Raw genomic sequence first — 17,999 nt, 5'->3', positions numbered from 1 at the left:
GTCCGCCCGATGCGAGGTAACTGCGCCGTAGTATGGGGACGCTACACCCAAACGCAAAAATCTGAAAACGTTAAAAACATATGTTTCGACAGAGCTCAGAGATAACTGTGCGACTGTGAAAACTGTTGCATTCCTTTGTTGCAGTTTATGTGACAAACTCTTATGTTTTCATCACTTTTTTGGGAGTGATTATCACATCCACAAGAAAACCTAAATCGGGCAAGGTAGAAGAATCTTTTTACCCATTCGCCAAGTGTACAAGTTAGGTGGGTCGACAACATATTCCTGTCATGTGACGCACATGTCGTTACCAGTGTCATATAGAATATATCAGACGTGTTTTCCTGTGGAGGAATCGGTTGACCTATGACCTTGCGATCAAATGTTTTCGGTTCCCATTGGAGAGGCGCGTCCTTTCGTCTACTAATCGCACGGTTTTGCGGTGCGGTCGCTAAACACAGACTCTAAACTTATTACAGTGAACAGAGACGTCAATGAACGAACGAAGAGATCATAACTTTGCGAAAATAACAAAAGTAAACTTTTCGCTCGAGGGAATACTTGAACCAAGGACCTCATATTCCGCAGCTGTTAACGCTAACGACGGGACAACCGCGTTCCTGAGCTCAAATTGTCCTTGGTGTTGCCTATTTTGCGCATGGGCTACTCAGTTTGTACATTTTGCTTATTATTTTCATAGTTCCACACAACTTCTTCCTGTTTTCTCGATTGATCTGTCTTCAGTTTTTCAAGGCCTATCCACTGTGCCAACTTATAACTAAATCTGAGGGGAGTACGATGGGGAGGTTCCCTTGTAAGAGTGAGAATAGAGCCCGGCTCTCCTACTTCTAGGCCGTAGTCAATAAGCTACCTTGGCACAGCGGTTTGCATGGGTTAGCATGGTATGCCTCCCTCCTCGATCCCAATTCTCACCGCCGCTCTAGTGTACTTTAAATTGGTCAATGCTCTCCACTGGTCTCTTGCAGATGTGATTTTATATTTATAGGCTGAAGCGGCGAGTTTCATATGTAGAAGTACCTGCACTTGGGTCTGAGACTGGATCACCCATTTACTTTCGATGCTGAGACGCTGTTCCAGAACATGGAGAGCCTTGGCACTTCTGCTCGCATATAGGGGGGATTAAAACAGTCTGTGGTGGAAACGAGAACTGGGATCGACTGCCAGGGTAACAGATGCAGTTCTGCAAATCACTGGTCAAAGGTGGCTTAGCAGCTAGTACACCTGCCTAGTTAACCAGGAGACCCGGGCTCGATACCCAGCCTTGGTACAAATTTTCATTCGCTTCTTTACTGTATATGCATAAAATCAGAGGACATATACAGCAGTTAAGAGCCTGTTAGGCGAATATAGCAGAATAAGGACAACGCGTTCGTTACGAACCGAGCATCCTCTCATAGTCTCACGTTTGCTCCCTTTAAGTGCTCCAGCTCTCCAGCTCACAAGGAGCTGATCGTTGGGTTCGATGGCGTTTACTGTAATAGATCTTAGATACTTCAGATTTGTCTACAAACCAGCCGAAGAAGTATCTGAGATGACCTCCTTCACCTGAACTTCATACTGTTCGCCACCTAGCATTGCTGATGGAGAAACTGCCTGTCTTTTTCACCTAATGAATTATACTGTTCGCTGCCTACCATTGCTGATGGAGAAACTGCCAGTCTTCCTTCACTTAATGAACTTCATACCGTTTGACGCCTGCCATTGCTGGTAGAGAAACTGCCTGTCTTCCGACAACACCCTATCGCTAAGTGCTGACAGCATCGAACCTCAGCGCGGAAACCAGCAGCAGGGCTTCGTGGGATCCGCGTTCCTGTTCAACACTTAGGCGCAACAAGGTGCTGAAACCTACATGGACGATAGGGAGGACATCGTCCGACCACACGATTTCCGACAACACCACATCGCGGATGGGTCATCAAGGGTCAACACAGAATTCGGAGTGGGAATGAGCACACTCCAGCTGATTCCGCGGGGTCTCTCAATCTTAGCCTGGGCCTCCAGATGAAGACTGGCTCGGCAGTCGTCAGCGAGAATCCAGCACGCAGCTGAATGAAGCATAGGCTGCAGGACCGGTGTGAAATAAGAAGACTGCAAATATGGTTAATAAATAATTAAACTTTGACAATGTTTTAGAGTCGCTTCAAAGGTACCCAGCTGCAATATCGACTTCATGCAGAGTTGTCATCGTTCGACCCCTCTGTAATTTCATATGTATCTTGGGGTAAATATCCTAAGCTATATCCTGACGGAAGGCTTTGAGCAAAGCAGATGTAGGCTGTAATACCACATATATCGTTCATTATGTCACTTTTAGAATGGCCCTGATGAACGTCTGAAGAGACACAGTAACATTTTGTGATCTATTTTACAAGGATATTTGTAATAGCTTGCTGAACATAACATTTTCTATTATCATAAGGGGAAGACTTTTATAATACAGGAACTTGAAAAATATATTCTTCTGAGCTGAAAGCTCTGCAAACTAAATATCTCTGTCAAATAATTTTTTGTTTTGTTCTTCTTCCTTGTCTTGCCACTTCCTCATTTGTTCTTCTCATAACCTCTATCTGTACGGACGAATGTAAATGTCTAACTTAATTACCATCATAACAGTTAAGATAAAATAGACATATTGCATAGTACTTCCCATTACTTCTGTCGCTAATGCCACATATTTATTTCTGGCAGTCTTCCTCATGTTGAGTGTGAAACTTCGGCTCACAGAACATTCTACAAATTCCACTGGGTGTCCGTGACTTTGCCATAATAATAACACTTGACTTTAACTTTCACAGAGCATTCATTGCTTTGCCGATATCTTTCTGGTGATTAGTTCGCGGGGCGGACGATATTTACAAAAAAAAGGAATACATTTGTCTGTATTAAAATTCAACAGCGACTTTGACTAGAATGGAGCCAAGATTGACTTCAGTATGAGTATGCAGATCTGGAATAACGCTGTAACATCTTCTTTCTCGAGCCAATGGCACTTGTCCGTTAACAACGGTCACGAAATACGGTAACTCTGTTTTCTTTTTGCATTCATAAGTCGGGAAACCACTAAGAGAGATAGCGAGCGGTGAGAACGACTTTTTGAAAGTATTTATACAGTGATGCAGGTTAAGACCCGAAGTATCACACATTACAGCCATTGACACCGATGGGCCCTTCTTTGCGAGTAATTGTCGTAAACAAAATTTGGAACTATGTGTGACACTGAACAGAGTTAAGAAAGTTGCATTGTACAGACTGGACGCGTAGTAAAATGGATAGTATTACAGCTTCTAATTGAGGAAGTTGTGGATTCGAATGTCGTCAGGTGGACTAAATTTTAATTTTATTATTAAATCTTTACCGAAATTACTTCGATCATTATTTTTATTCAATAAATTTGTTTAAATGTAATTTTTTGTTTCTATTCCTTTGCCACATCATTTAAATCACCGTATAAAATTCTTAATTTGTTTCATTTTTTTCTTTATGTCATTCTTTTTCCCATCGGAATTCTTTATCTGTTCTAATCTATCTACCGTAATAATCAACTATTTGAATAAAACGATCCATCAGTTAAAAAACAAAACACGAAATATTCTTTTTTTTTGGTACAGTGATGTAGAAAATGTATTTTCGTTACCAGATGTGCATTTTTTTGCACGATAATTGTCATACCAACATTTAAAACGTAACTTAAATACCTATTGCACTACGGGCAAAATAACAGATGAAAATTTAAATGAAAGATTGGTTATTAAGTATAACGAAAGTCAAGCAAAATGAGAAATATGTATAATGAACACAATAATTAGACGAAAAATTAGGGTTATAAAAGAAAAGAAATGAATATTAATACATAAAATTAATTTAAAACAAAAGAACAAAGTTTTCAAGTGGAGAAAGAATGATAAGAAGAAAAATGAAAGCAAATAAAGAAATTAATATTATTATAAAAGTTATGTGACAAAGGAATGAAATTATAAAATTAAATTTAAATTAATTTAATAAAAATTGTGATAAAAGTCATTTTCATAAAGATTTAAAAATAAAGAAAGAGTTAATGCACCTGACGAAATTAGAACCCACAACCTTCTCCATTCGAAGTTGTTACCCTCTCCATTACAAAGAGCAACCAGACTCCAGAACACATCTTTTTTTAACGCTATTGAGCGCCCCACAAAATTCCGAATTCTTTTTCGTCAGCTACTCTCAAACAGGGGCCCACCAAGATGAATTGCTGCAGTGTGTGATACCAGGGATATTAACCTACATCAGCGTCAAACTACAACTTTAATTATAAACATATTAGCTTATAAACGAATTCTTCGGGACATTTAACGTATTTCGTCTGTACCCTACATATCGGGAATGATACTCGACGTAAAAATATTCCATCGCAGTTTGACAAGAATAGTAATACCCACAGCTACAACTCTAGAGCTACCAGTATGTCATAAAGAAGTACAATTCACTGATGTGGCAAAACTCATGGGATACCTCCTAGTATTGTGTCGGACCTTCATTTGCCTGATGTAGTGCAGCAACTTGATGTAGCATGCACTCAATAAGCCGTTGGAAGACCCGTGTAGAAATATTAAGCCGTGCTGCCTCTATAACAGTGCATAATTGCGAAAGAACTGTCGGTGGAGGATTTTGTACACATAATTTGTGCCATATACATTCGATGGGACTTATGGCGGGAATTCTAGGAGGTCACATTATTCACTCAAATTTTCCAGAATGTTCTGCAAACAAATCGCGAACAATTGCTCGGTGTAATGGCGCATTGTCATCCATAACAATTCCATCGTTGCTTAGGAACATGAAGTCCAAGAATGGCTGTGATTGATCTGCACGTAGCCGACCATAATCTATTCCAGTCAATGATTGGTTAATTTTGACCACAGGACACAGTCCATACCATGTAAACATATCGCACAGTATTATGGGGCCTCCGCCAGCTTGCTCAATCCCTTGTTGAAAACCTAGGTCCTTTGCTTCGTGGTGTCTGCTCCGCACTCTAACCCTACCATCGTGCCAACTGAAATATGCACTCATCTGACCATGCCACGGTTTTCCAATCGTCTAGGATAAACCGATGTGGTCATGAGTCCGAGAGGCACTGCAATAGATGTCGTGCTTTTAGAAAAGGCACACGTCTGCTGCCATATTCTATTAACGCCAAGTTTCGCTGCGCTGTCCTAACGCTGACATTCGTCGTACCTTTCACATTGATATCTGCGATTATTTCACGCAGTGCTTCAAGTCTGTTAACACTGACAACTCTGTACTAACACCGCTGCTCTCTGTTGTAACGAAGTCCGTTGGCACCTGAGTTGGCTGGTGAGAGGTAATGCCTGAAATTTGGTGTTCTCGGCACACCCGTGATACTGTGGATCTCGGAATAGTGAATTCCCCAGTGATTTCCGAAATGGAATGTTCCTTGCATCTAGCTCCAACTACCTTTCCGCGTTCAAAATCTGTAAATTCTCCTTGTACGACAGTAATCACAGTGGGAATACTTTCGCTTGAACCACCTGAGTACTAGTAACAGCTCCGCCATTGCACTGCACGATCTTATCTTGTGCACGCGATACTACCGCCACCTGTATACGTGCGTATAGCTGTCAAATGACTTTTGTCTCCTTTCCATATGTAGCCACTCAGTTACATACAATGCCTGACATGTAGCAAAGCCAATTTCAAATCTAGTCTGAAATCACTGTGTCATTTATGAAGTATGAACAATACGACTGGTTTTATATCGGTCTGTCACTTGATACTTGATTACTGGCAATGACAAATGGGTCTTTTTCATTAAATGTGAGCCACTGTTTATTTAGTACACTGTAAATGGTGAAAACGCAAACATCCATTGAAACAAGTCATTTACACATAGCCGGTAAATTAACTTACACCACACCATTTCCGTAAAATTTTTCTAAATGTGCATGGAACACGTAAAAAATTGAAATGAGCGTTTGGCGTCATTGGCCGGGAGGCCCCTTACGGGGCAGGTCCGGCTGCCTTGGTGCAGGTCTTATTACATTCGATGCCACATTGGGAGACCTGCGCGCCGGATGGGGATGAAATGATGATGAAGGCAACACAACACCCAGTCCCTGAGCGGAGAAAATCCCCGACCCAGCCGGGAATCGAATCCTTCCCTATATGGAACATTATACGAGCACTGTCAACCACCGTTCATCGTGATTTGCTTACAGCAGTAACGGGTGAATTCAGTACTGCTGACTAAGCTTGGATTTCTCGTTTACAGTTGGTAAATGCCATATAAAGCATGTATTTTTATTTTTATAAGTGTAGAATATAACGTTTTCCCTAGCACTCCACATGTATCGTCGTAATCTTACTCGTGTTCTGAGGTATGTACGTATGTGTCGTAATTCTTGAGGATCGGATGGGGAGTCGTAGTTAACGACGATTATAACAAGACATATATTAGTCTGCCGTACAAACATTTGGGTAATACCAAGCAACTTATTTCAATATTGACACACTGGGTGTCCTCTTTTACTAATACACTTGAAAAGATATACAAATACGGGAATCTGGGGTGTGATACAGGTTCTGTTAAGTTGCTGAATTAAATTTCTCTAGGAATGTAAAAATCAATTAAGAACATATTATAACGTGTAACATTAATTTAAGGACTGAAAGAATAAGTGACAAAGATGCAAAAAAAACAAAAAAAAAGAGGTAGGAAGCTGGTTGGCGACTGGAAAGGTGCTGGGACCACGAAGTAAAGTACACTTGGAAAGGAATTTCGTATCAGAAAAAGTAAACACTTTGTGAGAAAAGCAGAAAAAATAGGATTCCTGAAATGCGTGGGAGTGAGATAATTGAACAAATCACAATGATTGACCATGTTCGAGGGCTAAAACGCAGTTATCAAAATAATTCAATTAACTTTCAGTTACAACCGAAATATTAATTGCCACACTGCGCTGCTCGTTAACAGACAATCAAGAACATCAACTGATCAAGCATGTGACTATACTTAACAACTGCACAAAACGCTAAAAGCCCGATTGTAAATTTCGTCCATGGCGAAATCAAAATAAAGTATTAATAAGTTGCAGTAGAATTATTAACAAAGAATTACGGATCAAGAATATCAAATGATCAAGCAAATAACTATGCTTAGCAGCTCCACAAACGGCTTAAGCCCCAGTGACAAATATCTACCATGGAGAAGCCATTTCAAGTTGATACGTGGCGTCGATGACGCCAGTCGCTTCTCTGTATTCATCTGAGATCTTTGCGATCGCCTCTGCATCTCGTGGCCGCGGTTTTCCTCTCAGGTCACTTTTCGGCTATGTAAGCGCACGACGCCTTGGGGAGAGGGCTGGATTTGGTCGGTTGGTTGGGGCTCCGGTGTGAAGTCTGGTTGTCAGCGGTCGCTCTTTGCGCATGGTCATCCTGTTTCTGTCACGTCGGCAGTGGGCCTGAGGACGGAGACGCGCGTGCGCTCGGCGAGTGTGTACGGCGTCTAGTGAGTGGGTGGTGGTCTCGTCTGTGCTATTAAACGACGTGCGCAGAAGTGCCACAACACGACGAGGTATGGATCGACTAACGTCTGAAGTAGCGCTGAAGGGAGCTGACACCATGAATCCTGCAGGGCAGTCCATAAATCCGTAAGAATACGAGGGGGTGGAGATCTCTTCTGAAATGTACGTTGCAAGGCATCCCAGATAAGTTCAACAATGTTTACGTCTGGGGCGTTTGGTGGTCAGTGGAGGTGTTTAAACTCAGAAGAATAATCTTGGAGCAATTCTGGAAATATGGGGTGTCGCTATCTCCTGCTGGAATTGTTCAAGTCCGTCGGAATGCACAATGGACATGAATGGATGCAGGGGTCAGATAGGATGCTAATGTACGTGTCAGCAGAGTTGTATCTAGACGTATCAGGGATCCCATATCACTCCCTGTACAAGCCCCGCACCATTACAGAGCCTCCACCAGCTTGAACAGTCCCCTGTTGATATGCAAGGTCCATGGATTCATGAGGTTGTCTCCAGAGCCGTAATCGTCCATCCGCTCGATACAATTTGAAACGAGACTCGTCCGACCAGGCAAATTGTTTCATGTCATCAACAGTTCAACGTCGGTGTTGACTGGCTCAGGCAATGTTTGTGTCTTGCAGTCGTCAAGAATACACGAGTGGGCCTTCGGCTCCGAAAGCCCATATCGATGATGTTTCGTTGACTGATTCGCACGATAACATTTCTTGATGGCCCAGCATTGAAATCTGCAGTTATTTGCGGAATCGTTGCACTTCTGCCACGCTGAACGATTCTCTTTATTCGTCGTCGCTCCCGTTCTTCCAGGATCTTTTTCCAGCAGCAGCGATGTCGGAGATGTGATGTTTTGCGGATTCCTGATATTCACGGTACACTCCAGAAGTGGTCCTACGGGAAAATCCCCACTTCACCACTAGCTCGGAGATGCTGTGTCCTGTCCCTCGTGCGCCGACTTTAACACCACGTTCATACTCATTTAAATCTTGATAACCGGCCATTGTAGCAGCAGTAATCGATCTAACAACTGCGCCAGGCACTTGTCTTATATAGGCGTAGACGAACGCAGGGCCGCATTGTACCTGTTTACATATCTCTGTATTTGAATACGCATTCCTGTACCACTTTCTTTGGCACTTCAATGTATATGTTATTAGAAATGTAAAAAAGTTATAAAAAAGATATACTGATGACTTGGTTACAATTATTTCTGCTTTTTGGCAGTCATGAAGTTTTCTTTCAACTAATAAACTTGTTTTTAGTATCTGATGAGTGTACTCTGCACTTATTATTGTGTTAAGTTAAAACCTTCCGAGGCCAGTGCGCTACCAATCGCGCTGTATGCTTGCGTACTATAACCTTTTTGGAAAATGGCATGGGTCCATGGCTGGTACAGCGACTGATAGTAATCCCGTAGTACTGTGCGTAAACTGTCGGGAAATCCAACACCAGTTAGATTACACGAATGGCAACAAACCAGTAGAAAGAGTAACAACAGTAAAACATCTAGGAATTATCGTATAGATCGACGTAAAGGAAAATAACCACACATAACCTACTGTAGTACAAACAGGATACAGACGGAGTTTCATTGGAAGAATCCTAAGAAGATGTAACATACCCACGAAAGTAGCGACTTACAATACACCGACCGATTCGTGATAATTTCTCGACGGTCTAGGACCTTTACCAGGGAGGAGTAGTAAGGAGGTAAAATTCAGGGATGTGCGGTGCTTTTCGTCACGAGTTCATTTAATAAGTAGCGGAGTTGTTCATCAAACGCCACTGGTAGACGTTAGAAGAAAGGCGTTGGCTATCAAAGAGAGAGATTCTGTTGAAATTCTGAGAGGAGTTAGGAGAACATATTGCTTTTTTGGATATTCATCTAGCAAAGTAACCACAACTCTGAAGTAAGAGAAATGAGAGTGTGTCAGTAACGAAAAATGACAGTGGTGCCAGTAGTATCGTTCTCTGTATCGATGTAAATCCAAGCACGCCTCCTATACCTAAGCAGATTAAGCCTGCCTGTTGTTCATCTTGCCTGCCGGACTCCATTACGGAGATTCGCAGAAAAACTACAAGGCGCTTGTTGAAAGAGAGAAGACTGTTATCGTGGATGGGTGACGAAAAAAGATTGTCTTTATCTCAGTTGAGGTGTAACAGGATTCTACGATAGCTATTTATATTAAGCTTATGGACTGTCCCTATTAAGGAATGTTACAGAAAAACGGATAATGAACTTTGAGGGGAAGAAACTGTTGTTGGCAGCCTACTGTGCATACTGTGGAATTTAGGGAATTGATTACTTATGCCTGTAATATGCGTAGCAAATGCATTGACAGCACGCAAGACCATCAGCGTCGCACTGGATTGCGATCTGAATTCTACGCATTCTTCGAACTCATCTGCTGGAACGTCCCTAGTGAAGTGCATCTCTTTCTGTGTGCTGTGAGGTGTGGTTACGAACAAGCTCTGATGAACGACGCTACAATGAACCTGTTACCTTACTGGTGGTAAAATATGTTTAGGCTTAGCACGACGACGATATCGTTAGCGACTTTTCGAAAGTTTTTCATCCCAAGTGTTTCTAAAACTTGTAAAATATTTTTATATAATGCCTCACCCTACCGCTATCCTGCGGTCCTTATCTCCCATCTACACAGAGAAAAGTGGAAGAGTAGGATGTTATCACACCGAAGCACTTGATAAAAGCTTAGCAAAAACTTGACCTCACCATGGGATGCTACAGAGTGGTTCGCACACTATCTGTACGCTCTAGCGATAAGCAGATGGGGGACACATTATTTTTCTCTGTGTCGATCAAAATCGTGTGATACAAAAGTGTTGCACTGATTATTAATCGCAATTATACACGACCGTAATTCAGTGCTTTATCAAAGCTGACCACATCGGAGGTTTTAATGACAACACTCCCAGCAATCATATCTCATTACAATGTCGAAGGGGGACTCGTATGAAGTTCGTGGAATTTAATCATTTATTTCAACCGGAGATTTGAGAAAATTTCGGCACGATAGCGACGGGCAACTGACCCTCAGACAATCTGAAGAGTATAAGAGGACACATTAATTAATGCGTGTATGTAGCGAACCTTAAATTCTTTCATCCTCCCAATATCGGTAGAAACCCGCAAACTGTTCAGAGCCGACAGCTGTACAGTCATTTTTATTGTCTCTCTCGCTAGCGCTTTTTCTTTAACTCGTCGCAGTAATCCCTGCAGCGAGTGCGCGTAACGGATGACAATGCATCATGGTTCTGCTTGCCAGCATTGTAGTCGGCGACTGCACAAGACTTCACAAAATAATGCGACTAACGCGACCCGCCCACAGAACAATGAGGGGGGCCTCGCCCAGGGCAGCTACACGTCCCTGCTGTGTGGGGAAAGCTGCAAAAAAATGCTTGTCCGTCGTGATTACCCTAGTCCTGCCTGCCCTGGAGAGCTTTGTTTAGTTCACACAATGGACGTACTTCGTATGCGACGTTTTGTTCGGTGTCATCTTCTGAACTGTTTAAAAAAAAATAAAAAAAAAAAAAAACAGCGCAACATCCTACTGTAGTGAAAATTTTTGCATGTGTATTTAACGTAACAAAATAGGTTTTCACATTGATTTGTGTTGGTCACTAACACCGAAGGCAACTCCTTGTTCGAAAGAATGACAGCAGGAAGAAACATTACGATTTAGCGTCTCTTCGAAGACAGGTCATCAGAGACGTAACTTAAACATAGGTTGTGGAAGGGTATGGAAGGAAATAGCCCCTACCCTTTTCAAAAGGGCTAACCTGGTGTTAGCATTCAGCGATTTAGAGAAACCACAGAAAATCAATATGTTGGTGCCTGAACGGAGAATAACCCGTTGCCATCCCATATGTGAGGCATGATAAGGGGCTTCTATGGCTTTCCTAAGTCGGGAAAGAAAAAGAGCAGGTGACATAGCGGCGCTCGCACGGTAGCTCAGCGTGTTCGGTCAGAGGGTTTAGCTATCCTCTGTAATAAAAAACTGAGTGAACGGATCAACGAACAACACGAGCGAGTGTCATCGCACGCTGGCCACGAACAAAGTCAACGAACAATACAACAAAATGAGATTAAAAAAGACGATAGCGTCTCTGATTCATAATCAATACATCTACGCTGCTTAAATTTTGGTTAATAATCAGCATTGGCGGCCGAAGACTTCCAGCATTAGAAGTGACCCTCATCCTGCCAACGGCCTGGTCAAAGAGGGCGGAGGAGTGGACAGAGGTTCAGCGCACTCTCTTGTCCTAAAGGTGGAAAATTTCCCCTAAAGGCGGAAGCATCAGCAATGATCAACGGCATGAGGATACAGAAGGCAATGGAAACCACTGCATTAAAGACACGTAACGTGTATCCTCAGGACATGTGACTTGTAACTGAAGAAGTGTGATGATCATCTCTCCATTGGCAAAAGATTCCCGACTAGTCTCCCATTCGGGTCGCTGGGAGGGGACTGAGAAGGGGAAGGTTACTATGACAAAAAGATCGAATAATCAACGGAAGGATAACGTTCTAAGAGGCGGGGTGTGGAATGTCAGAAGCTTGAACGTGGTAGGGAAACTAGAAAATCTGAAAAGGGAAAAGCAGAGGCTAAATCTGGAGTCAGTGAAGTGAAATGGAAAGAATACCAGGATTTCTTGTCAGAAGAGTATAGGGTAATATCAAAAGCAGCAGAAAATGCTGTATCTGGAGTAGGATTCGTTATGAATAGAGATGTAGGACACAGGGTGTGTTACTGTGAACAGTTCAGTGACAGGGTTGTTCTTATCAGAATCCACAGCAAACCAACACCGACAACGGTAGTTCAAGTATGCATGCCGACGTTGCAAGCTGAAGATGAAGAGATAGAGAAAGTGAATGTGGATATTTAAGTGGTAATACAGCATGTAAAGGGAGATGAAAATCTAATAGTCATGGGGGACTGGAATGCAGTTGTAGGGGAAGGAGTAGAAGAAAAGGTTACAGGAGAATACGAGCTTGGGACAAGGAATGAGAGAGGAGAAAGACTAATCGAGTTTTGTAACAAGTTTCAGCTAGTAACAGCGAATGCTCTGTTCAAGAATCACAAGAGGAGGATGTACACTTGGAAATAGCTGGGTGATACGGGAATATTTCAGTTAAGCCTACATTACGCCATGGTCAGACAGAGATTCCGAAATCAGATACTGGATTGTAAGGCGTACCCAGGAGCAGATATAGACTCAGATCAAAATGTAGCAGTGATGAAGAGTAGGCTGAAGTTTAAGACATTAGTCAGGAAGAATGAATATGCAAAGAAGTGGGATCGGAAGTACTTACGAATGACGAGATACGGTTGAAGTTCTCTGACACTGTAGATACAGCAATAAGGAATAGCTCAGTAGGCAGTACAGTTGATGAGAAATGGATGTCTCTAAAAGGGCCATCACAGAAGTTGGGAAGGAAAGTATATGTAAAAAGAAGGTAACTGCCAAGAAACCATAGGTAACGGGAGATATAATTCAATGGATCAATGAAAGGAGGATATACAAAAATGTTCCGGAAAACTCAGGAATAAAGAAGTACAAGTCGCTGAGGAATGAAATAAATAGGAAGTGCAGGGAAGCAAAGACGAAATGGATGCAGTAAAATGTGAAGACATCGAAAATGAAATGATCGTCGGAAGGACTGACTCAGCATACAGGAGAGTCAAAAAAACCTTAGGTGACATTAAAGGCAAGGATGATAAGAGTGCAACGGGAATTCCACTGTTAAATGCAAAGGAGAGAGCGGATAGGTGGAAAGAATACATTGAAAACCTCTATGAGGAGGATGATTTGTCTGATGAGATTGAAGAAGAAACAGGAGTCGATTTAGAAGAGATAGTTCATCCAATATTAGGATTTAAAAGAGCTTTCGAGGACTTAAGATGAAATAATGCAGCAGGGACAGGTAACATTCCATCAGAATTTTTAAAAGCGTTGGGGCAAGTGGCAACAAAAAGACTGTTCACTGTGGTGTGTAGAATGTATGAGCCTGGCTACATACCATCTGATTTTCGGAAAAATATCATCCACACAATTCCGAAGACTGCAGGAGCTGACAAGTGCGAGAATTATCGCACAATCAGCTTTCCATCTCATGCATCCAAATTGCTGTCAAGAATAAAGTACAGACGAATGGGAAAGAAAATTGAGGATGTGCAAGCGAACGATCAGTTTGGCTTTAGGAAAGGTAAAGGCACGAGAGAGGCAATTATGACGTTGCGGTTAATAATGGAAGCAGGACTAAAGAAAAATCAAGACACGTTGATAGGATTTGTCGATCTGGAAAAAGCGTTCGACAATGTAAAATTGTGCAAGATGTTCGAAATTCTGAAAAATGTATGGTAAGCTATAGGGACAGAGGAGTCATATATAATACATACAACAGACAAGAGTGAATAATAAGAGTTTTCGACTAAGAACGAAGAGCTCGTATTAAAAAGGGTGTAGAACAAAAATGTAGCCTTTCGCCCCTACTGTTCAATCTGTATTTCGAGGAAGCAATGATGGAAATAAAAGAAAGGTTCAGGATAGGAATTAAAATTCAAGGTGAAAAGATATCAATGATACGATTCGCTGATGACATTGCTATCCTGAGTAAGCATGGATTTTAATATAGTATTCGACTTTTGATATTTTTTTAATATGTGCTGCTATCGGCTTACACCCCCGCCACAGCTGAATGCTACAACACAGACCTGTAAAGAAGTGACCCTTCACCATTGGTCCTACTCACATGTATTCCCATCCACACTGACAGTTCCATTTGGAATCTGCGAAGGTACGTTAGCGCATCTGCATTTATTTGTAAATAATTATTTTTAGTCTTTTTTCCTGACAGGTTTTACATCTTGGAGAATTGCGTCACTGTTGATAACTTGGAATGAAAAGTACATATAATCTATTCTGAATTAGCTACTACAATTTAAAACTGATTTTCTATTGATGCCTGACTGAGAGAAGCCTCGGCTTCGAACCTACTATCATAGGGACCCCCGCATTATTTGGGCGACCAAGGAAGGGGCACAGAGAGCACAACTCGAATAAAAAATCAAGAGGTTTATGTTTAGCGATGTGATGTATCTTTATAATAGCAAGTCACAAATATGCATCAAGAGCAGCCTTCATCGATATGTTAGCGATACTAAGATGGTTACTTGGTTGGTTTGTTGGGGGAGGGCGGGGGGGGGGGGGAGGAGGAAATCAAACGGCGAGGTCATCGGTCCCGTCGGATTAGGGAAGATGAGGAAGGAAGTCGGCCGCTCGCTTTGCAAAGGAACCATCCCGACATTTGCCTGAAGTGATTTAAGGAAATTACGGAGAACCTAAACAGGAAGGCTAGACGCGAATTTGAACAATCGTCGTCCTGTATGCGAGTGCAGTGTGCTAACCACTGCGCCACCGCTCTCGGTCCATACTACGAAACACTAGTTGTGTTAATAGAGACATTAACTAGAAGTTAATTGTATGGCATCGTCCAGATATCATGGTCCCACACCGAAGTCAGTCACACATATCGATATCACAGACGTTAGTGAAGACTCGCTGCAATTCGCAACAAAGTGTTGGAGGCGCTCCTGCAGACCATATTTTTCCTCCAGCACTGCAATGTCCTCTTGCTGAGGTTAAGATAGACCTAAGCCCGGAAATGCTCCGCCCAGTTCAAAACCACAGCTACGGCAGCCAACACCATCATGTAGGACAGTGATGGTTATCGTTTCTGGCGAAATGTACTTTTTTGAATGTTGGGTTTTGTACTTCAAGAGGCTACTTAATTAGTGCATCAAGTGATGCTCTGCCAGGTAGTGGACACTGTAAATTATCTATTACTCCTGTGGCAAAGAAGTGTGTCGAAGTTGAATAAACATTTTATTCATTAATGCAATCAACTGAACTACTATTTCACGCGTTCTAATTTGATGAGCCTTCTCCCAAGAGCAGAAAAAGAATAAACTGTTACGGCCGGACGAAAATAACTTTATGTGGTCACTACAAATAGCAACGAACTATCCATACACACAGTTGCTTACACAAAACCAAAACTGACAGTGTGCTAGGAAAGGGTATATGAATGGATGTTGTCATGCTACAGAAAGAATCTTGAACCCAAGACATTTTGGGTTGGGTATCGAAGAGGGTGGCCTGAGTGATTTGTTACCACTTGGCTGGCGCTGTCGGCTTTTGACCGATGAGCGACATAGTTGCGCACGCAAGGTAACACCGATGGTGTCTGCATGCAAGCAACATTACGACGTTCTGTTCAGACTAGTGAACAGACTGTGTACAGCAAAGTGTGGTATTACCGTTTTTGTGGCGGCAGGGTTGCCACCCTCCAGTGCTGGAACCCACCACAGCGAGAGGGGGTGCATGGCGCCAAGGTGCCTATACCAGTGCAGGAAGGTCAGTGATTCTGCCCCTGTGGTCTCAAACTGCTGCCCTCCAGGGCTGCTGTTTGAGTGCACCTAGAGACAGCCCACAATTGTTGTGGTACCAAGTCCAGAAAGGACGACTTGTTGCTAGAAGATGGTATCATGGTGGTGGCTTGTAGCGACCACATATCATTCCTATGTTTGATGAAGATCTCTTTTAGTGAACGCTGTTGGACGGCTGGGACCTCTGCTAAAATTTATTGTTGTTTATATAGGAAAGTTGCCCACTTGTGCTGAAGTGCTGCTTCCAGCCTTAATTGGGACAGTATAGGTTTGGCCTGGCGAAGTACGAACTGCTTGGTTCGACCTGCAAGTGCCCCATGTCAATGTTGCACTGGCAGTATTGTGATGCTTGGCCTAGGCCACCATCAGTCCTTCTGCCGTTACTGGCATGGTGACGCCTTAGCACCCGCTGGCTGTCTATGGAGCCTCAAAATACTTTGGCTGAATTCCTAGTTTCAGCAATAACACAACAAAAAATATACGCAGCCCTACAGATAAAAACAAACTTAAAATAATATTTTCATTTCAAGGATAATAACACTTGTCAGAAAACATGCAAATTTTCAGTACAGTGAGGTGCATGTGATAATTCTCAGGCTCTTATAGCCATGCTCCATCAAATAAAAGAATAAATTTTGTACTACACTTATTTAAATGGTCACATTACTACATTGAAATTGTACAGGCGTCAGATCACATATGGTACTCATGGTATATGGCATGAAGGTTGTCAGTAATGCTAAGTCGTTTACTACTGGCGTAGAAGGAGTTGGCAACAAATAAATTTCTTAGGTGCCTCTTCAATGAATGATTTTTGTTAATGTTATCGTCAGACACTATGTATCTCTGAAACGTAAATAACATTTTCCTAAGAGAGTATCAGGTACAAAAAAAGTGATAATAACATGTACAATAAAACTAAAATGTACAATAACACTAAAATCACATAGAGACAGATTTATATCCTTAAGTGGTGTGCAGAGACGTAAGGTGGAGCACTAACATATGTAAGGAGATAAATGTGTCGGATGATGATCGTCAAGGCCGACACTGCTCTCCATTAAAACAAAACATTTAAAACAAAATATTTTGGCGATCAGAACTGATTACTTCTTGTGAACTTAATTAGTGGCTAAAATTTGTATAGCTGCTGGTAAGCTATTGAAAATGTGTGTCCTGAAAAGAGGAAACCTTTATGGGCCAAAGTAAACGACTAAATCTCTGTAAAAATTATTCTGATTTCTAGCACTCATTCTATCATCTGAACTGTTGGTGTGTCTTATCTCCCTAGTAGACTGTGCAAGCTCTTTCCAAAAATATGCTTCAGCTGTGAATACTGTTAACAACAGCAAAGACAGTAGCCACAACTTCGACTCACATACAACAGTAAAATAAACAAAAGTTAATGTATGCTTCAAAAGTAGATTAACCGGGTTCTTCAATCAAGAGACTGATAAATTAGTATGAAATTATTACTAGTATGAGTCTGCTTAATCTACTAACAAATGATTCCCACCATGCAGTTAAATCTGTGTACGGTGTGGGGAACATACGTCTCAATCGTCCAAGGCGAAAGGTGGCGTCGCCTAATGGTCCATGCCCGAGTTGTGGGAGGATTGGTGATAATTAGGTGCATCTGAGGACCCTGCCTAAGATATGGTGCTGGAAAGTCTGCCGTCGAGAAATGCTGGAAAGCCTGTTATCCTGAGATTCTGAAGCCTTTAAGAAATGTCATTTTCTGCTTTTAGTCTTACAATAAACCGAAGAGGGCAAGCAGCATGGCAAGGCTCTGCGGTAGATGAGAGTCAACAATTCCTTCCATACTCGTAGCGCCGCCGTTGGTGACGCCTAGAATTTGAGAGTCAATTACTGTTCAGTTATAAAATCTATCCGTAATGGTCGCTGGATGACTTCACCGTCACTGTTCAGACCGGTATTGCCAGAGAGCTGTTGTGGCGTGAAAGTCAATACACAT

The sequence above is a fragment of the Schistocerca piceifrons genome, chromosome 7, assembly GCF_021461385.2.
Source record: "Schistocerca piceifrons isolate TAMUIC-IGC-003096 chromosome 7, iqSchPice1.1, whole genome shotgun sequence".
In the NCBI taxonomy this organism is placed as follows: Eukaryota; Metazoa; Arthropoda; class Insecta; order Orthoptera; family Acrididae; genus Schistocerca; species Schistocerca piceifrons.
Note: the sequence above shows the minus strand (reverse complement) of the source record.